Below are 12,972 nucleotides of genomic sequence, written 5' to 3'. Positions count from 1 at the left end.
CCTCTCTTTTTTCAACAATCATTGTCAGATTGTGATTTCCTCTGCTTATAATCTTGTCATTCTCTTTGAAACTACTTGATGGTTATGTATTTCCTCTTTTTTTATATAAATAAAGATCTATATTTAGAAATATGAAGTTATGGGTTCATCTCTAAGTGAGGTCGTACTTCAGATATTCCACATTTCCCATTTTATAAATTATTTCCAAAAATAATTTGGTGATAGGCCCAAAATTAGTCACGATTGTTATTTTAATTTTCTAGGTTGATGGTTATAATTTTAGACCTGTAGACCACATCGAATGTGATTTTAGTTCTTTTATATGTCCATATCTCTTGTTTTCCTAAAACAGACATCGAGAACTCAAGTTATTGCCTTGAAAGTTCATGATTTAACCATGATTTACTTGCATGAAGTGACTTAGAAACCATTGGTTTAGTTGACATAAATCATGGCCTATTGATTTACAAATCTAATTTATTCATTGTGCATGCATTATGGGATGGGATTTATAATGTTTTGTAAAAAAATGGATTCTTTGTATTATTTGTACCGGATTTAGAAAGAGACACACAATCTTGCAAAGCTTATGCATAATCTAGTTTTTGTTTACCACATCATTTACCATTCATTGTGCTATGTCATTTCCTAGTCATTTGTTTCCAACTAATATCTTCCAAGTGTCACCCTGTATGTCTAGCTGGTTTCCATGTGTCATAATGATATATACCAAAAGAACCTAGGATAAAACGATATGAGAAATATTAACAATGGAAAGGTGAGGTGTGGGAAATTGGAAAATAATTTAAGTGTGAAAAAGTAAAAGTAAATAAGAGTAAAATTGACTAAGTAATAAAAAAAATGTGTGGAGGAAAGGAATGAGGGTAAAATAAACTTAGTAAAATATGGAGTGTGAGAAGTTTGTAGAAAAATGTATGCATAAAAGTTATTGTTTTCTGAAGGTAATGGTGTGTGGAGGATGATATTCGCAAATCCTTCCACATATCCTTCAAAATGGTTGGGTATGAAATATAAAAAATAGTTATGTGTAGAGAAAGGAGTGTGCAAAGGAATATGAAGTGGGTAAATACTTTCAAAGAACTTGAAAAATGACTAACTAAAAAGGGACAATCAGTAAGGAGTGTGTTGAGGAACATGAAGTGAAAAATGACTAACTAAAAAGGGAGAAGAGGTAATGTAGTTCCACATGAAACAATGTATAGTTAAAAAATGGAAAATAGTGAACCAATATCAACAATAAAATAATGACTAACCAGTGTAATGGAGATAAATGTGGGAAATAGTGAAATCCTTGGCACATGACCTTTATTTTTTTATTATACAAAATGCTAAACAAAGCTAGGGCATACGAATATTTAATGAGAACATGATCATGAGAAAATTATTCCCTTCTAATGTATTTTCTCTTCTTCACTCTTTTCAAAGGAGACACCATCCTTTATTTGCCTTGCGTGAAAAATATTTGCAATGTTAAAATTGACTAGAATCTTGTTGTTTCATAATCACTTGATTTGACATGTGACATGAAAACACATAAATATTTGTCTCCACTTGTGGGATAGCTACCCCCCATGGGTCATTGAGATTCCCAAAATCATACTAGGTGCTTTCTCCATTGGGATATGGAATCATCAACTTAACATAATGCTTATTGGAAAAGCTTGACTGAATAAAATGATATAAAAAATATACCTACCCTGAAATAATTGGAGAGGATGGTAGCTCTAAAGTATAATTAGACATCCAATGGATCCATGTGCATAACAAATTTATGTGCTTTCCCCTATCCATGTTTGAAATTATTTCTTTATTGGAAATGTTCCTGGGGCACTCCTCCATCGAGCTATAAAAATTATACCATGGTTAAACTAAAATAATGAATTGATGTTGAAAATCCATGGAGAATTGGAAGGATGGTTCTTATTATTTTCAAACAATCTTGTTTTCTTTGAAAAAAAAAAAACCATCCATCCTTCTTGTTGTAGATGTCTCTTTGTTGTTAATGCTAGAAATACCACTTTTTCATTAGGCTATACTTGAGATGATAAATTAGCATACTGGAAGTTTGATGTGAAGTGAATACTCATGCTCATATCATGTTGGCATTCCTCCTTCATATCTGTATAAATCATCTACAACAGTTGAGAACCCACTACAACTTCTTCATCATGACCATGTTGAATAAAGTCTTAAGGTGCAACCAATCCAAGTTTATCAAATCCATCCTTAGACTTATTTTCAACATTACTCTCAAATTAATCATATGAGGGGCTAGAATTTCTCTCCCATGGATAATGTTGTTAATGGTATTCTTGTTTAATTGATACATTATGGTTCTCACATTCTTCTTTAGGAACATAATTTAATGTGTATAAATTTTCATAATATCACATTTCTTTTCTAACATACACTTTTTATTTTCTTGAGACCATACTAGAAGGTTTAAGATATCAACACTTCTTTCAAGAATCTTTTCTTCTATGACTTGAGCTCCTTGCATTAACTCTTGACATTTGGCAATTTTCTCTTGCTTCAATAAAAAACTCAAATTTGTAGGAAAATCATTTTCATAGCATCTGAAATTGATAAAACCATTTCAAAAACATTTATTGAGGAATATTTTGAAGTAATTTCAAAAACAGAAGAGTCAAAACTTTAATTGTATCTTTTCTATTCATTAGGATTTAAACCATCTTCAAGGAAATATAATAGATGCCTTTCCTTGAGAAATATTTCTCAACAAATAAATTTTATAATACATGCCATGATGTGATGGTGTTAGGGAATAATGAATAAGACCATTCAAGAGAAATTTCTTTTAGAGTCGGTACAAACAATTGGAAACCAACATCATCTTTAGCCACATTATAAATATCACAAGCACTATCAAACATAACAAAATTATTTTTTGCATTATTATAGGCTTAAATCCACAAGGCTAGGTTTGATAGCCCCAATAGAGTGGAAGTAATCAAACAATAAATAAAACTAAAATAATCATACTATATTATTTGAATTGGCAAAGAGGATTTTAGGCACTCATAGGTGGGTCCTATGTTTGATGTATATCTAAAGGGTCCAAACCCTCGCTCTCATTCCTATTGCATAGACTTGCAACATAAGGAACAAGGAAATGAGAAAAATAGTAATATGAAAGCATACAAAGATATATGATATGTTAGTTCAACAATTACATAATTAAGAACATGTCATACGAACAATTGAATAGGAATAGAACATGAGTTTCCTTATTAATATGTATAGCAAAAAGGTGGTTATGCGGTTATGGATGTGATAGCTATAGTGAATTAGCCTCTTTGTACTTCTTCTTGATTGTTATTTCTCTCCTTTATTTCAGTGGTAGGTTTCTTGACGATATTTAAGGGAAGACTAGAGTTAGTGTTTGTCACTAAGGAGACAAGGGGAGCAAGGGATTGAGAGAAACATTAGAGGAGAAAAGGTAGCATGTGATATCGTATTTCCTGTGGGAGAAAAAGACTAAGGTTTATAAATCCTTTTATGATTCGGATTTAAGCAGGGACGCAATAGATTACAGAGATGCGATAACCATAAAAACAGAGATGCAGCAGAAATAATACTTCATTTCACTAATGGAGAATACTGAAATATGCTTACAAATAGAAATAACCCAGCTAGGGCGATGGTAGCTTATCTCTGAGAAGAGATGTGTCGGCTACATGCCTCTGAACTGTTTCGAACTGTGTTACAATGAGGCTCGAGGGCCTATTTATTATTGAGAAACAATGGAAAACCCTTCACATTCTAAAACCTAACCCTAGAAGATGAAACGCCAAATTGTGGGCCCCATTTTTGGGTAAGTTGGTACATCAACTTCCCGGGGTCCCGAATTGGTCGTACTATCTCCGTTTGACGCGCATGATAGCCCGTTGGAAAGATCTCTCCGAGGACTATGATGGAAAAGACGATTTTTAGATAGAAAAATTAAGGAAACATAAAAAACTGAAAAGGACAGTTGTGGGGGTCCAAATGGGATAGGTGGGTGGCCACCAACATCCACCTGGATCATTCCTCCCCCCTTAGGAAGCAATGGTATCCATTGCGTTGAGTTCCTCCCTGAGATCAGGAAGCTTCTGCAGAGTTGGGTCTCTGGTGAGCTGTTCTGCAATCTCTGATGTGTCCAGAAATGGTGGGGAGCATGGTCGGCGACGGTCCACATTGAACACTCGGTGCAAGCGAAGGAATGGAGGAATGTTGTGCTTCAAAGCATTGTTTCCCGCAGCCTTGTTACTGGTGTAAAGACCATGTCGAAGTGGTCTAAGTTTCTGATGGGTTCTCGTAAGGTGCTCCCTCTGCAAATGTAACCAAACTTTGTCGCCCCCCTGAAACTTGTGTGGTACCCCTCCGGGTAAGGAGAAGTTGTTCCTGTGTTCTGTCACGACTGTATCCCTCTGTTGCTGCTGCTGTGTGGAGGAACCCTTCGCGGGGGTCATGGATGTAGCAACGATCTTCCCCTTACTTTGGGAGTGAACCAGACAGAAAATAAATTTCCTAGTCTGTGAGATGAGCTTGTTGCCTTTCTTAGCAGTGATCAAAGAGGTGGCGGTAGGTGGGGCTACCTCCAGTATCCTGTATAATGAATTATCCAAAGAAATGATGACAGCGCGAGGCCTTGACTCATACACAGCATGTCGCCTCCACAAGTATGGTTGGCCTAATAGTACATCACAAACATCCAGAGGTGTAAAATCACACAATACCTCGTCTGTGAAGGGCTTGATGCTGTAGGGAAGGCGGCACTGCTGGCGAACTTTGAGATCTCGTCCTTCGTGAAGCCAACTGATACTGTACGGCTGTGGGTGTGGTGTAGTTGGTAGGCCCAACCGCTTCACGACCTCTGCTGAAATGAGGTTATTTTGGCTACCACTGTCAACAATGAATTACAGCGGCAAACCCTTCACCCACATATGTGAGTGGAAAAGACGTTCCCCCTCCTCTGGATCTTCGGGCTCATTTTTCTGGATCTTTGCAGTAGCAACAGTGGCGCTGGGATCCGCATCAATGATCTACTTCCCTTTGTCATTCCCTTTGTCAGGTTCTGACTCAGAGTGTGAACATGCATCTGATTCGGAAGCCTTGAACTCGGCCACCAGCGACTGCTTGGTCCGACACTCACCTGTGTTATGAGTGGGACTCTTGTGGAACTCACACCACTTTCCTGTGTCCTTCTTCAGCTTCGTGGTGTTGTTATTTTCTTGTGGCTTTGACGGGTTGTCTTGGGTCACCCCGCCTTGGATTTTTCCTTTGGGCTTTGGATTTGCAGATCCAAAGTCTCTCTTCTTCTGTTTGAACTTTTTCTCGATTTTGACAGCATATCGGTATGCTGTGCCGAGTGAGGAGATGTTCAAGAACTCCATCTCTTCCTAGATGTATCTGTGTAGGCAGCCGCGGTATTTGAGTACCAGATGCAGCTCAGAATCTTTGATACCCAATTGTGTGCGAAGGGTATGAAAAATGTTTGGGAACTTCGACACATCTTGGTCTCGTCCCTGCCGCAATGTGGTCCATTTGATGTATTTGTCCTCATAGCTTTTGACAGGGTAGTACTGCTCCTTGATGGCATCTCGGAAGTCATTCCAAGTGGGTGCAACTGAAAACAGTGAGCCTGTACTTTCATCCTTCTGTTCGCAGTATGTTTCCCACCAGTCCTTGACGTGTGGGGCTGCTTTGAGAAGAGCGAAAACAATCTTTTCCCGACTTGAAAATTCATGAACAGAAAAATACCCATCTAGCAGATTTAACCATTTATCTACGGCCTTTGCGTCTATTTGACCCTCGAAGATGGGGATTTCAAAATTAACTTGTACCTTAAACGGTGTGGCATTTCCAGAGTAGCTATTGGAAGTCGATGCGTCGCCTCTCGGTAGCTGCTGAAGGATCTGTGCAAAGCTATCCATCATCGCGTTCCTTTGCCACTCGAGGGCTTCTTCGAGCAAGATTCTGATAGGATCTCCTGCCCCCTCATCTTTCTTCTCATCCGCCATGGGAGGTCGTCGAGATTTGCAAGGCTGGTCTTGCAAAGGTTCGACCAATTCAAGCCCTAACTCCTTATATCCCGACCTCGTTGGGGACATGCAAAGAAAAATAGAGAAAAAGCAGACCCCTCTGATACCACTGATCCAGATTTAAGCAGGGACGCAATAGATTATAGAGATAACCATAAATACAGAGATGTGATAACCATAAAAACAAAGATGAAGCAGAAATAATACTTCATTTCATTAATGGAGAATACTGAAATATGCTTACAAATAGAAATAACCCAGCTAGGGCGATGGTAGCTTATCTCTGAGAAGAGATGTGTTGGCTACATGCCTCTGAACTGTTTCGAACTGTGTTACAATGAGGCTCGAGGACCTATTTATTGTTGAGAAACAATGGAAAACCCTTCACATTCCAAAACCTAACCCTAGAAGATGAAATGCCAAATTGTGGGCCCCGTTTTTGGGAAAGTTGGTACATCAACTTCCCGGGGCCGCGAATTGGTCGTACTATCTCCGTTTGATGCGCATGATAGCCCGTTGGAAAGATCTCTCTTAGGACTACGACGCAAAAGATGATTTTTAGACAGAAAAATTGCTAGCAGTGGATTTTTCAAAAAACGTCGTTTAGGGCCTCAAAACGGCTCCGGAAGTTTAGGACCCGAAAAACTGCTAAAAATAGTAAACTATGTTATAATTAAGGAAACAGAAAAAACTGAAAGAGACAGTTGTGGGGGTCCAAATGGGATAGGTGGGTGGCCACCAACATCCACCTGGATCATTTTACTACTTTGAGTGCTTGATGAAGAGAAGATATATCTGTTGGAATAAGAAATTACTGAGAGGGCTAGGGGGCAAATTAGTAATAGTGAAATTCTTAAATATTTTTCCTAAATATGCTTTTAGTCCCTTTTTTTTGTTACTTATAGAAGTATTCATTTATAAAGACATTGAGTAGAAATTTTAAGCATTCATATGTTCATACAACCAATCACATGAGAAACACACACATTTTGACACCAGTGTCTTCATGTGGAAACCTAGAGAGGAAAAAACACCAAATTCTTGCTTGTTTATGATGTAAATTAAGCACCTACTTAATTACATCAATTTTTTTATGAGCACCCACTCACAGGAGGCACTAAACCCCTTAGTTTATCAAGCACTAACTTGCCAAGAGGTACCAACCTCTTCTTAATGTAGGCTACAACCTGCTCTTGCCAATGTTCTACTATTTCATACAATTCTCAAACTCAAAACGGAGGCAATTGGAAAGAGGACACAGAAGGCTACTATAGGTAGCAATTTCAGAACTGGATGATCCAAAATTACAGAGATACATCAGATTCAATATCAGGCTTCTATAAAATGAAAAAAAGGTGTGTAGTTTTTTTTTTTTTAATTTTTGTGTAAGCTTGGTTTAACGGAATTCAAAGGGCATAGTAAAGCATTATTATCGGTAACTGATGCCCCAAGGAAATAAAATACAAACACCTAGTAAGGAACCTGAAAGCTCTAGCATGACTCATGAAGAAGAGGAAGAAGAAAAGGAGCAAGAAAGGTCAAAATAAGAAGATATACTCCAGGAACAAGATGAAGAACAAATAAATCCGACCATATCTTGTAATGCATTGGTGAGAATTACCACTACTCAAACCATCAAGATAGAAGGACAAATCAAGAAGAAAAAGGTAATAGTGTTGATTGATTCAGGAAGCACCCACAATTTTATTCATTGTAGGGTAGCAAAAGAATTGAATTGCTTCCTATATCCAGCACCAGAGTGTCAAGTGATGATTGCAAATGGAGGAACAATAAATTGCTCTGGAAAGTGCCATAATATCAAGCTATCCATGGGAGAATATGTATTGACTAGCCCAATGCTTTCCATTCCAATGGGAGGTGCTGATGTTGTACTAGGAGTCCAATGGCTACAATCCTTGGGTACAATAGCTTTTAATTTTCAAGAACTTTTCATCAAATTTTCTACGGAAGGAAAGGAAGTTGAATTAAGGGGTATTGCAGGGAAACCAAGAAAGGTAATCAGCTCTAATGGCATGACAAAGCTTCTAAAAAAGGAGAAAAGAGGTGTAATTGCACAATTATGTTCGCTAGATGTTTCCACATTGGAATCATCTATTTCTCCAGATCTCCAAAAAGTCCTAGAAAATCATTCCAAGGTATTTGAGACTCCAAAAGGTCTCCCACCTATGTGTGATCATGATCATGCTATTCATCTGATTCCAAGAAGTGTTCCTCCAAACATCAGGCCGTACAGATATCCCTATGTCCAAAAAAATGAAATTGAACGTATAGTTGCAGAAATGATAGAGACTGGTATAATTCAACCGAGTCAAAGTTCTTTCTCAGCTCCAGTAGTATTGGTGCACAAGAAGGATGGATCATGGTGCATGTGTCCGGATTATAGGGAGCTCAACAAGCTCACTATTAAAGATAAGTTCCCCATTCCTATTATTGATGAATTACTGGATGAATTGCATGGATCAATTTACTTCACCAAGTTGGATCTTCGTTCGAGATATCATCAAATCAGAATGAAGATTGAAGACATTCTGAAAACGGCATTTAGAACTCATGAGGGTCATTATGAATTTTTGGTCATGCCTTTTGGCCTTACCAATGCACCTTCAACATTTCAAGGTTTGATGAATTCAATTTTCAAACCATTCCTTAGAAAATTTGTGTTAGTATTTTTTGATGATATACTAATCTACAGCAAGTCTTGGAAGGATCATGTTGAACATGTTGACAGGGTGCTACAACTATTGGAGGAGAAACAATTATATGCAAAAAGATCCAAATGTTTCTTTGGAGTCCAGGAGGTGGAATATTTGGGTCATATTGTATCTCATGAAGGAGTTAAGGTAGACCCTAGCAAAATTAAAGCCATTAAGGAATGGAAAATCCCCACATCCATAAAGCATTTGCGAGGATTTCTTGGGTTGACATGGTATTATCGCAAGTTTGTTAAGAATTATGGGAGAATAGCAGCACCTCTAACAACATTATTGAAGAAAGATTCATTTTCATGGACTCTGGAAGCAATAAAGACCTTTGAACATCTTAAAGAGGCAATGTGCCAAGCACCGATCTTAGCAACACCGGACTTCACAAAAACCTTTATTGTGGAATGTGATGCTTCAGGAAATGGAATTGGTGATGTTCTAATGCAAGATGAAAGACCCATTGCTTTTGAAAGTCGTCCAATCAAGGGAAAGTTTTTAAGCAAAGCTATTTATGAGAAGGAAATGTTGGCAATACTCCATGCACTTAAGAAATGGCGACCCTACCTAATGGGAAGACACTTCAAGGTAAAAACGGATCATGATAGCCTTATATACTTTTTAGAACAAAGATTATCCTCTGAAGAGCAACAAAAGTGGGTCACAAAGATGTTGGGTTATGACTTTGAAATCATCTACAAAAAAGGGAAGCAAAATGTGGTGGCAGATGCACTCTCAAGAAAGGATGAGGATGTGGAAGCATTGTTGTGTGCCATTTCTATTATCCAACCAGATTGGATAAACGAAGCAAGGGAGGAATGGAAGAATGACGAAGAAGTGTGACCACCTGAGTCACGGTATAGAGTGTAGGCCACCTGAGATTAAATTCTCAGTATGGAGGATTACGCAGGGAGTCAACGAATAATTCAGTAGCCCATCTGATGTTTAACGCGACGAAAAAGTTCATCCAACATATGCAACAGGAGAAGGAGGGGTCATACTGAGGTATCTCTATACTTTATAATTATCTACTTCTGAATTTGTGGAGGACTAAAGACACCAGCGGAATAAATCTCAGGATTTGCAACAAAGAAGAAGTTGTCCTGAGAGACAATGTTGTTCCAGAGCTGAAGAGGCAAGAGGAGGAGTGATGCAGTGCAAAGACAGTGATGTAGAGGCTCACGCAGAGCGTGCGTTAGCATTTTGTGCCATGAAGGGAAGACGCAGTAGCTGCATCATCATTCCATGCTAGTGAAGAGGTAGAAGGGGGACAGATCAGGCCTACGCAGTGCTCGATCATCTTTCTCAGTCAGGTAGGGTTGACGTTGAGGCCGGGAGGAGCTGATCCAGCTCTCACTGTGATTATGCAGATTTAGAAGGGCTCAGATTCTTTAGTTATCGAGGCTAAGGGAGCTATGTAGATTGTGATTTGAGGATATGGTGGGACGTTGTTTCTATCTGTATAGAACAATGTCTAAGGAGACAGAACCAAGGTAGATGGAAGCACTACCTCGACAAATTTCCAACCAAGAAATCCAAATCTGAGTTGCAGTAGCAAAGGGGGATTGGAGAGGAGTGATTTGACAGTTGGTAGAAGGGTTTCCAAGATGGAAATCAGGACTCATAGGGAGTTTAGCGGAGAAGAGAAGAGATGGTAGTGAATGGATTGAGGGATCAAGATAGATTAGATGCGGCTTCTAATTTTTTCCTCTATAAGACTAGGATCCTAAAAATACTGGATAAACATCACATCAAGGACTATGCCTTGAAAACCGTAGTTTTCCATGTCGACCCTGATGCAAATGAGAATTATAAGGAGGTCATGGCGAAGGCGAAATGCATGATCCTAGATGGGGTCAACGATCATGTCATACCACATATTGCTGAGAAGAACACAACAAATGAGATGTGGCAGACGCTAACCACCTTATACCAAGGCTCTTCTGTGCAGTGGAAGATGTTATTGGAGAATCAGCTAAGGTCATATCAAATGCATAAAGGAGAGGAGATAGATTACTTCCTCCTCAGGTTGCAAGGAATTTGTGACCAACTTACTTCCATGGGGTCTACACCAGATCCAGAGTTTATGGTCAGGACTACTCTGAATGTAGTCTCTGAGGACTTGAAGACTTTTGTCCAAAGAATTTTGGGCGGAGCAACTCTCCCCAGTTGGGAAGAGACGTGGGCAGCTCTTCGACAGGAAGAGATTATGAGGTTGACCAAGGTAGGGAGTAGTGGTAAGGGAGTTCGAGTCAAGAAAGAGGAGGAGGAGGATGTGGCTCTAGCATCTGCGGGATAGTAAGGGAAGAGAAAGAAGAAGGACATCTCCAAGGTCAAGTTCTTCAACTGTGGGGAGATGGGACATTATGCATCTCAGTGCCCCAGGAAGAAAGGAAAGGGAGAATCATTCGACTCAAAGGTAGCTCCAGCAAAGGTGGAGAAGGATGTTGAGACTGATGATGATTTTTCCATGAGTTTTCATGCACCTCTGGAGAAGAGGTGGGGTGACAGCGAGTTATAGTCAGGAGGACTACATGCAAGGGAAACATTATTGAGGTCCTCAAACTCTTGGATCACATCATATTATGGGAGCCCTTAACGAAAATACTGTGATGACAGGTGTCGGGTGGAGCAAAGTGTGGTGGATCAGAAAGGCAGGGCTAGAGTGCAAAAGTCTGTAGCAGTGCAGTAGAGGTTGCAGCAGTGTGACAGGCACAGAGGTGTTTGCAACAACGTAGTGGAAGCAGAGGGAGCACGTGATAGCAGCATAGGTAGCTTTAGCATCACAAGGCTTCCAGACTAACAGGGATGTCAGTATTTGGGGGAAGTCAGTTACTTACTTCTCGATAACTGAGTTGCAGTGCAGTAGCTAGGAGTGGCAGTGCTATGGGAAGCATGATGCAGCATGTGGAGAGGGAGTTGTAGTACAAATGTAGCAGTGGCAGTGGTAGTGTCATGGGCAATAATACAGGAATTAGTAGTGTAGGGGATGTGAGGCAGCAAGCCAATCATCAACACACGTACCTATGTGGAGGATCAGTTTGATGCTTCTATGGTGAAGCATTGCTAGAGCACATTCCTCGCTAAGAGGGAGTGTTGATTTTTGGTAGCATCAGATGTGATCTAGCAATTAAAATTGGTGAAGAGGCTAAGGCACATGGGACATCAAAGACCCAGAAATCATTTGGAGAAATTCCACCTGGATGAATAGATATTAAAATAATTAATATTTTTAATGAGACCCCAAGTCTAAACTTAGGAAAATTAAAATATTAATATGTCTTAATATAATATGGGTGAGAAATTTCTAAATAACAAGGATCAAGCAATATATAATCTTAGTCGTTGATTAGGGACTTAATCTCGGTCATTGAATCGTTAACAGGAAAAGTATAAGATGAGGTTTGAGTGTCAGTTGGAGATACACCAATAGAGATCAGTGAATTCGATTTTTTGGGGTGAGGTTTGCTGAGGAAATTGAACAAGTGGTCAGTTGCAGTGAGGGATAGTTCGGTAGAAGGCCAAAGAATACATATGAAAGAGGCAGCGAAGAGCCGAAAGAGGTAGCGCAGAGCCTAGGAGGGATAACGCAGAGGCTAACGAGGCCAATGCAGAGGACGCAGAGCCTAGGAGGGATAACGCAGAGGCTAACGAGGCCAACGAAAAGGACGCAGAAGCCATAGAGGTAGACATAGAGGATGAAACAAAAATCAGTGAAGGTTGACGCAGATAGCGCAAAGGATTGTAGAGGCTGACGCTGGGCTAAAGAGGTTGCGTTGGGAGGTTCTATGTGGAATACTGAGAGCATATCAATTGAGAGAGGGTAACGCGGTTCTGGAGGAGTGCTTGGAGCAACTTTCGCTGTCGAGCACAAGGAACAATCATAGGCACCGTGGATTTCTTCATTCGGTTGCTGATTTTCCAGAATATCTTTCTCCGGAGATAGGTACTACTGCCAAGGAAATTCTTTGAAGGGTGAGCCATTTCTGGCACCCTAGTTGTATTGAGAATGTGCTTAATAATACAAACCCTCTATATGTTGTACCGATTTTCCCAATTGGGTTTTTCCGGGGATGATTGTATAAAGATAATGGTGTCCCTTGTGTTGTCTTAGTTTATTTCAGTTGTTGATCTATATATTTGTGAAGGCTGCATTTGTGTTTACTTTGATATTTATGCATTTAAAT

The sequence above is a fragment of the Pinus tabuliformis genome, chromosome 1_1 (assembly GCF_031772625.1).
Source record: "Pinus tabuliformis cultivar Carrire ecotype Pingquan chromosome 1_1, CPIR1, whole genome shotgun sequence".
NCBI lineage: Eukaryota > Viridiplantae > Streptophyta > Pinopsida > Pinales > Pinaceae > Pinus > Pinus tabuliformis.
The sequence above is the reverse complement of the archived record's forward strand: the minus strand, read 5'-3'. Positions refer to the sequence as shown.